The sequence below is a fragment of a genome, unplaced genomic scaffold (assembly GCF_019419815.1).
Source record: "Pyrus x bretschneideri cultivar Hongxiangsu unplaced genomic scaffold, Pyrus_bretschneideri_v1 Contig55, whole genome shotgun sequence".
NCBI classification, from domain to species: Eukaryota; Viridiplantae; Streptophyta; class Magnoliopsida; order Rosales; family Rosaceae; genus Pyrus; species Pyrus x bretschneideri.
Window position 1 is genome coordinate 438,451 of NW_025999793.1, and position 10,300 is coordinate 448,750.

At 36.6% G+C, this 10,300-nt stretch overlaps 1 pseudogene; it reads right to left on the reverse strand.

Annotated features, from left to right (window-relative positions):
* Positions 1-2,904: 2,904 nt before the first annotated feature.
* LOC125471007 lies at positions 2,905-5,241 on the reverse strand (annotated as a pseudogene).
* Between the last annotated feature and the right edge of the window lie 5,059 nt (positions 5,242-10,300).

Below are 10,300 nucleotides of genomic sequence, written 5' to 3' on the forward strand. Positions count from 1 at the left end.
TTTCTAGGAGATTTGAAGAGAGACGGATCCGTTTCCTGGGAATTCTAGAGATTCCGTGACCATGACATTTCATCGTACATCGTGCGATCAGTTTTCATTAAGTACTATTTATATTTAATTTTAAAATTTAAAATAATTTCTAACCGTATGATATACGATTAACGATCACTATCACAAAATTCTTAGGATCCGTAGAAAAATGACCCGCCGATGATTCTTTTCCCAAATCAGGGGTCTTGAGCTCAAATCAGGGATAGGGTTGGTGTATTAATGAAAACGAAATAAATATAAAAATAATAGAAAAACATATCAGGATATGCTCTCTCAGATCAAGAATGAGAATCATAGGTGCGGACCAGATATGTTGCATGATTTCTGAGTTGACTGGTGTGTTGGTGAGTGAGTGTTTGAATAAAAAATTCGTTTTTGCTTCGATTAAAAGAAATCAACGTACTTTTATATTAAACTTTGCGGAAGCAGAAACCAAGTTGAAACTATGCCCTCCACTTTATCATTATTACTATTATTGTTATTATTATTATTATAAATGAAATATCGATTTAGTACCTGAATTATTATGTCAGTAAAAATTAAGTTTTTAAATTACTTTTTTGGTAAAATAAATCTCTAAATTCATTAAAAATTTCTAATTTTATCTCTACTATTATATTCAAAACTATTTTATCTAATTTTTTGTCAACTTAAGTCACTTGACACATTTTAAAGTGTAATACCGATCTTTTCTCTCGCCTATAAGCCCTTAACATTTTATATAATTAACATTTTATATAAGTTGTAAATCTAACATTTTATGTACCCTTCAAAGTTAACTTTATACACTATTTCTTTATGAAAATTATTAATTTACCCTCCAATGTGTATCTAATGCAAGTAACGTGACTTAAATTAACAAAAAAATGAATATAATAACTTCGAATCTAATATTAGAGATGTAATTGATAAATTTTTATAATTCAAAGACTAATTCTCTAAAAAATAATTTAAAGACTTAATTTTTACTCAAGTAATAATTCAAGAATTAAATTGACAATTCGTCCTATTCTTCTTATTATTCTCTGTCAAAACTTTATATTGTAATTTAATCGCAAATCAGCATGGCTTTAGCGAAATAAAAAAAAGGTTACAAACTTCTATGTGGGTGGAAGCTCATGAGTTCTCAACGAGACACTTTTCTATCACCCATTCCCCACCTGGACAAAGTGCTCATTAGATAAGTGGTTTACATGAACATTTACTAAAATTTCTTTCGAAAAAGATCAACGTGTTATTTTAGGAGTGACTTTTGCAATCACTTAATACTACAATTTAGTGATATTTATTTTTATTTATAAGTGAAAGATCTAATTTTGATTTTTGCCAAAGGCGAATTTGAGCCATATTGTCACATCCCGGCCTGAGTGGGACCACTTCCCGGGCCCGACTCCACTACCGTAGCACGATATTGTCCGCTTTGGGCTTACCATTCCCTCACGGTTTTGTTTTTGGGAACTCACGAGCAACTTCCCAGTGGGTCACCCATCATGGGATTGCTCTAGCCCCCTTCTCGCTTAACTTCGGAGTTCATACGGAACCCAAAGCCAGTGAGTTCCCAAAAGGCCTCGTGCTAGGTAGGGATTGAAATATACATTTAAGGATCACTCCCCTATGCTATGTGGGATGTCACAATCCACCCCCCTTAGGGGCCCGACGTCCTCGTCGGCACATCACGGCCAGGGTTAGGTTCTGATACCAAATTGTCACATCCCGGCCCGGGTGGGACCACTTCCCAGGCCCGACTTCACTACCGCAGCACGATATTGTCCGCTTTGGGCTTACCATTCCCTCACGGTTTTGTTTTTGGGAACTCACGAGCAACTTCCCAGTGGGTCACCCATCATTTGATTGCTCTAGCCTCCTTCTTGCTTAACTTCGGAGTTCCTATAGAACCAAAAGCCAGTGAGCTCCCAAAAGGCCTCGTGCTAGGTAGGGATTGGAATATACATTTAAGGATCACTCCCCTGGGCGATGTGGGATGTCACACATATTATTACTAGTCTATTTTAAAGCTAAATCCACCCTTAATATAGATAATATCATTTGTTAAAAAATTTTAAAAAAAAAACTTTTGCAAGATAGATGTACATTAATGATTGTAGTAAGTTAAACGACCCATGGGACAGGTAAAGGTAACAGCTCAACATCTGTTGCACGAATAGCGTCACTAAAGCTATATCTTAGTACCTTTTGTTCATATTCCATTCATTATTTATTTTCCTGCAAATTATATGTAAATAGCCTTTATTACATTACATGAAAGTCAGGGATAAGATGGCAACACACGAAAATCTGCTGTAGTATGGTGTAACCTAAGTTATCTAACCCTATGTTGTCTAATTATAAATTAAGAGGTAAATCATATACGATTTTGTGATCTTGATTAGCAACTTAACATAAATAATATACTATAATACTCTACCGGAAGTGGCCATTTACCACAGTGGTGGAAACGTGTTGAGTCCTTGCATAACGGCATGAGATCGAACTCTATCAATGACTAACCTAATACATAATTTAACAAAATTTATCATTTAACCCAAAAAAAAAGTACTTATTTAATTTTCTAAGTAGACTTCATGAGAGGAATCAAAACTTCAAAGTCAGACAATAAAATTACTTAGAATTGACTGCTCCTCCATAATTTTCAAGTTAACTTAATAAGCGGAATCAATTACGTGAAAAGAAATTACCCTACATCAATTTTAATCATGTGAAAAGAGAAATAAAAAATTAACACATCCATAAGGGTTTATTTTTTCATCAACAGAAAGATGTATCGGTTAGTGCGAGGCCTATTGGGCCCATTGGCTTAAATCCCAAAAGCTGCATTGAATTCACTCTGAGGCCTCACCAAAACCAGACGACCAGATGACAAACACAATCCCAACAGTCATAGCATCAATAATTAGGTTCAAAGTTCTTGCCCAAATGCACCTTAAAATAAGTAACATCGTAATATTAGCGTATTTACTTCAAATGGCAGCATGAGAATCGGGTTCTGAGGGTCCAAAACGCTGGAGGTATGCATCAGCCAACATGCGCCCCAACTGAACCTGGGACTTGGAGGTGAGGTGCAGATGATCATCTTTGAGCTCCAATTCCTTAGCATCAACACACACAACATTTGGGATTTCCATTCCCAATTGGGCCTCCCTCACTTTCTCCATATACTTGTTGTCTTCGGACAAAATAGCTACCTGTAACCAAAGTATTTAATCAACACAATCGAGAGTTTAAAATGAAAAAATTATCGACAACGTACCATAAGTTACCATGTGAGGTTGTAATGTGCGAGTCCAAAGTTGTAATTTACCACTTGTTACAATTCAAGGACAATAGCTTAATTCCAACAACCTTTTCAGCAAAATCACCGTGCGGGTTAATTTCGTTTAAAATTATTGACAAAATCGAACTATATATTGCGTTTGAAATGCAATTTTTGCTAAATTATGTGCTTATAATTTACTAAAAATGTGTTACACGATGTGGAAGTGATGAAATACCTAAAATACCCCTCAAAGCAAACGCTCGCCATAATGCATCAAGCTGCGTAGACGTGTCGCTCTCGCCTTGGTACCATAACAACCCTTTGATCTCACCCCCGCCTTCAACGCTCGCCCACGCCCTAGATCATATTCTCGTACAAGTGCTGCCCACGCGCCCACTCCTTGATTGCCGTTCTGCTCAGGGCGCACGGAACTAGCCCCACCTCTCCCGCGTACTCCCTCACCCTGTTCGCAAACGCAATCCCCGGCCCCACGCCGCAAACCTTGTTGGAGTCGATGTCGGCATGCAGCGGCTCACACCCTGGCACCCACCGGAGATGCGCGTCGAGGCGGTGTATGGAAGGGTGGGGCTCGCATTCCGGGGGAACGACGCCGTCCCAGAGCTGGCGGTTGTAGTGGTGGCGGTCTCTGAACACGCTGTCGCAGCCGGCCATTTTGGTCTGGCCGGATAAGATGAAGATCTGTTTGGCGTCGGGAGATTGAGATTCCATCGTGGCTGGGTCAGTGTTTGGCTGCGAGGATAGGGAGGTCTTGATGCTCTTCCTGGGTTTGAATGGGGCGCCAGATTCTTGCAAATTGATTGAAGTCTCTCTTTCCAGAGATTATATCCTACCACCAAAATGCCTTTGTCCCAAGATGGAGAAAAAGGGAGGCAAACTTGAATTGGGGCTAAAACTCGACATGAACAAAGCTTATGACCAGGTCAAATGGGATTTCTTGGAGGAGACCATGAGGAGGATGGGGTTTGATGAGAGATGGGTTCGCTTAATAATGGGATGTGGAGAGAATCCTCAATCGCATTGAGAGTTGGAAGTCAAAGTCTTTGCTTCAAATTTCCCAAGGTGACGTGCAACTCTATCAATGATGCCTTGAGTAATTTTTGGTGGGGAGAAACAAGTTGCATTGGAAATCCTAGAAGAATCTTTGTGAATCCAAAGACAAGGGAGGCATGGGCTTTCGGGATCTGGAAATGTTTAACATGGCCCTCCTAGCAAAACAAGTTCGGAGGATGGTGGATAATTCGGATGCTTTGTGGGTGCGTGTTTTTAAAGGCACGATGCTTTCCGCGATGCGATATATTCACTGCTACTAGAGGTTCTCGTCCGTCATTGGCATGGACCAGCCTCCTTTCGATCAATGGTTATAGACTATGGATCAGAGGCAATATGCTACATCTTCACAGTAGACATGCTTACTGGTACAAATTGGAGTTATTTGTTGGGAGATTTGGAAAGAGAGGTGCCATGCTTGCTTCAACCACACCCGTCCAAATCCTATTAGTGTGATTACCAAAAGCAAGCTTTTGTTTGGTGATATTTCTGCAAGTGTGTCTTTCCTACGCCATGCCTCCTCATTTGAATCACCACAACCTTCCCTCAATTGGTCCTCTCCCGCATCTCCTTTTTATAAAGTGAATGTGGACGGGGCTTGGACCACTTCTTTCCATGCTGGGATTGGAATTATTATTCGTGATTCAATGGGTGGTGGGAGGAGAAGCAAAGTTTTTATTACGTTCTACCGTCTAAGAGATTGAAGCATAGGATGTTTTGGCAGGAATGTTGTTGGCTCGGGAACATCAACTACAACAAGTCATTATTGAGAGCGACTCAAAATCAGTTATCAATGTTATCATTAATCGTCATTACAAAGGATCATGGCGCATTTTCCTGATAATTGCCGCCATCCACCGCTTAGCTACTCACTTCTCCAATATTCGATGGAGATGGACTTCACGGTCCTCAAATCAAACAGCGCATTTTGTTGCTAAACTGGCCAACTCGAGGGTGAGCACTTGTAGATGGTCAGCAACGCCCCCTCCCTCACTACTACGAAACCATTTATTAGTGTCGTTATGATAACCGACAAGAAACGTATATTACTGTTAGATTTTAAGCAAAATCCGACAAACAATGGATGTAGTGGTGGGTATAATAAGCGACAGAATTGCCTGTGTCAGGAAATGAATTTTCTGACAAAAAATACTCTAAAACCGATAAAAATTGTGTCGGATATAACCGACAGAGAATATTAATAATGAATAAATAAGAGAATTTCTGTCGGCTAAAACCGACAGAACTTGTCGGATATAACTGACAAAGAATTTATTAATAAGAATAAATAAAGGCATTCTTGTTGGATAAAATCGACAGAAAATATATTAATAATAAAAAAATATAAACCACTTTCTTCCTTTTCCATATTCACTGCACTTTTGTGCATTTTCCATATCCCCTGCATTCATTGCATTTTCCATATTCAACCTATGTTTCAAATCCTTCCTCTCGGATGACAACATGTTTGACAGGGGAAGAATTTGTATGGGCACACCAAAACAATCACGGTTACTAGAATTCAAACTAATAGATTTCCTCGTCGGAGCACTTGAATCCTCCGAGCCAGTAACTTTTGCATCGATTCTTCCTGAGCTACCGGAGCATTCACCAGCCTGCCTAATACCCAAAATTTCAACCAAAGACTGCTGAAGTTTCGACAACAAAGTGGAAGGATATCCTTTCCACACTAGATTCTGTGTTGGTACCACCAAGGTCAAAATATTGGCTGATATCTCAGTACCGCAGCCAATCTATTGAGATTGGATCAAAATAGAAAAACATTAAATCAGTCAAAGTAGAAGAAAAATCAACAAAAAGGTTTTATGGGCGGAATCTCATTATTAAGAAAAATAAGCAACTATTTAGTATCTAAGACTCTAAGCAAAGCTTTCTAACATTTTCACAAGTCATGGATGGAGCAAACTAAAAATAAGCAGTAACAATTTCCATGATGTTATAAAACTATAGGAGGATAAACAACCTGGAATGTTTCTCCGTTGTGAACAATTTCTTGAGCTATAGGGTCATTGATGTACTCGTGTAATGGCATCACAACTTCCTCCATGTTGTACAGGCCATTGCTCTGAATATCATCTGAACCTCTCTGCTCTTGACCATCTCTCTGTCCCGAAAAATTCAATACAATTGCAAATAATGTGCAAAGGAGAAATACAGCACTTTAACAGAAATACACCAAAAGTGCATGAGAGCCGCGGAACCAAAAAGGTCAACTAGGTCCAAGCAGTACAGAACCAAAATAACATACCCGGGCGAAAAGGTCTTCCCTCATCCATGGAACCAAATATTTCCATGGCCAAATATCCAGCGTGCTTACTCCTTTAGTCTTTGAATGTATACGTCTTGCCATTTGTGTCGCCATTTGTCCTTTTCCAAAGGGTCTCAGTTGCAAGTGTTGAACTGGAAGTAAATGAGGAGAGAAGAGAAGGAGAAGGAAAGGAGGAAAGGAGAAAAGGGGAAGGGAGAAGGCACCGACATAAGGAAGAGATGGAGAAGTTTTATTCTGGAAAATTTCGTTACTGTCTGTTAAAACTGACACAAACATTTTTTAAAATATAAACCAACAGAAAATTTTCATTAGAAAAAAAAATGGCGGCAAAATTCCCTCCCAAAATTTTAATTCCCCCCCCCCCCAAAAAAAAAAAAATTCTTACAATTTAAAAAAATAAAATAATAATTGTTTGGTTTAATAAATAAATAAATAAAATGTATTTAAATAGAATACGTTTTAAAAAATTAAATAAATAATTGTTTGGTTTAATAGATAATAACCCATGTAAAATATGCAATAAAGAAACAAAAAGATAATTGTACAATGAAAATGTCATCACACAAACTAAATATTGTCTAATCAATACTTGAAAAACATAAATAAAAATTTAGCACGAATTACTTTTCCCACTTAAAATTTAGGCAAATTTAACGAAGATATGCATTCTACGAAACTAGTTTCAATAATCTAACCGTCAAACTTGTTTGTCGATACTACAAGATCGCATACGTAAAAAAGCGCAAAAAAAAAAAAATTCAGAGATTAGGTAACGGAACAAAAGTTTTCGATCGTTATAAACGAAAAATCACAATTTAATGGTTATTTTAGCTCCGGTTTTGATGATTTTTTTACAGCTACACTCTTCGACCCTATAAGAATGCAATGAACGAATTCGATCTTCAATTTAAAATATTTACACTAGTGGATACCACAAAATCTTATTTTATACTTGATGGAAGTATAATATTAACTCTAAGTGTTTGTTTAATCTACCGTTTTGACGAGATATGTATTCTACGAAACTTTTTTCAACGATCCAACCGTCAAACTTATTTGTACACACTTCGAGATTGCATATGTAAAAACTTGTAAAAAAACAAACATCCAGAGATTATGTAACGGAACCAAAAGTTTTCGACGATTATAAACGAAAAATCACAATTTAACTATTATTTTAGCTCTGATTTTAATGATTTTTCACAGCTACACTCCTCGACCCTATAAGAATGCAATGAATAAATTTGACCTTCAATTTAAAATATTTACACTAGTGGATACCACAAAATCTTATTTTATACTTGATGGAAGTATAATATTAACTCCAAGTGTTTGTTTAATCTACCGTTTTGACGCGATATGCATTCTACGAAAAACATTTCAATGATGTCAAACTTATTTGTACACACTCCGAGATTGCATACGTAAAAAATTGTAAAAATTAAACATTCAGAGATTACGTAACAAAACAAAAGTTTTCGACAGTTATAAACAAAAAATCACAATTTAAAGGTTATTTTAAATCCGATTTTGATAATTTTTTACAGCTACACTCTATGACTTTATAAGAATGCATTGAACGAATTCGATCTTCAATTTAAAATATTTACACTAGATACCACAAAATCTTATTTTATACTTGATGAAAGTATAATATTAACTCTAAGTGTTTGTTTAATCTAGACCATAAGAATTGTACAAACTGTAAGTTCTCTGATTTAGTGAGTAATAAAGTAAAATTATACGAAAGATTTACACAGAAAAATATTTTGGAGACTTGTATACTTTCATGTTTGGATTACACATTGAAATGGAGATTGAAAAGAAAACAACTTGTGAAAATGCGTTTATTTAAGATAAATTTAAGAAAAATATTTTATACTTTACCTATCAAATTGTGTATGATCTTCAATTCGATATGTCTCAATGTTGTTTAATTTATATGATGTATAAAAAATATATCAAGATCGGCAACATTGATCTTGAGTTTGTATAGTAGTTTAGGAAATTGGAAGGTTTGGGGATGTAAATGAGAAATGGTCAGGAAGGAGAAGCCAATCAAGAACAAAAAGAAAAAAGCGAAAACCGTGTATGTATGATTATCGTTTGAAGGGAAATGACGGAAAGGACTATATGTCCTGCAAATCAATATCCCATAGGTCCATGAGTGAAAAAAAAATATTTAAACCATGTGTTTATTTATTTATTTTTAATCAATATAACATTTTAATAATAAAATAGTCAATTTCTGTAATCGGCAGAATACTAAAATAATAACCGCAAAAAAAAAAAATAAAATAGTCAATTTCTGTCGGTTATAACAGCTACCATTAACTTAAAAACTGCCGGAATATGTTAAAAAAATTTAAAAAAAAAAGAATTCAAAATTACTGGCGGTTATAATAATTTTATGGTGGTTGCATCCGACATTAAATATCCGTCAGGAATTTATGTTGGATATAACCGAAAGTATTTCATTGTTATCCGACATTAACTGAATGATGTGTCAGATATCTTTTATCCGACATAATGGCTTATTAAACCACCACCATCATCCGACACCTAAAACTAATATTGTAGTAGTGCCTGTTTGGTGATGGTTCTTTCACATGACGGTTTACCTTGCCCTCCTATTACGGATGATTGAGGCCGATGAAGATCCTCCACCCTCCTCTCCTTTTGGTTGCCTTTTATGGCTTTTGGTTACCTTGCCCTACTATTTTCCTACATATTGATTTTCGTTTATTACATGCTTGGTTTCCTAAATGATTTCTCCACGGCACCCCCGAAACAAAAAACCATAAAGCCAAGATCTCTATAAAGCGAGGGAAAGAATACAGATGTACAGTAGAGAAGGAAGAAAGATGAATGATATGAGAGCTTAGATGGAATATGAACGAAGGATTGAAGCATCTGACTAGACTCGGGAAATAAATACCGAAAGAGCTTACCAGATGCACCATCGACCTCAGACAACTCGGTTAAGAAAATCCTGAATATGTTGACCTGAGTGCAATAAACGAACTTATATACTCTTTCCTCCCCTCTATTCCCCTTACATAAAAGGTGAGTAACAAAACCACTAACATTTGAGGGACGTACGAAACGTATACTGTCTCAAACGAATCTCTCTCTTAACATAACACCATTGGCTTTATTTCTGTCTGACTCGCAGAAAGAAAAAGTACACTAACTAGCGCGCTAGAACTAGCATCGCCTCAAACAACCACCCCGTCCTTTTTTGGTGGCTCTGCAGCCTGTGCCTGCCTCCATGAGCTCCAATTGCTTACAAAGCAACACCTAAAAACAATTAATATTTTTCTCACACCCAATGCTAAGAAACACATGGTCTAATTGGATTATCAGTCTCTGTGCTGATAGGGTGTTGGAAGATAGCTCATATGGTTAAAAAATTATGATTTAAGCCTATGTGATGAAATCTATTAGGATTTAGACCCAAAATTGAAAATTTTGTCACCTCTCCGTTAATTATTATATCTTCCGACTACCCTATCATCACGGGAACTAATAATCCAATTAAGCCAGAAAACATTGATATTCGAAGTCTCATGCAAGAAGTTCATTTTTATTTGGCGGGAAATTATGGTTAAAATTGT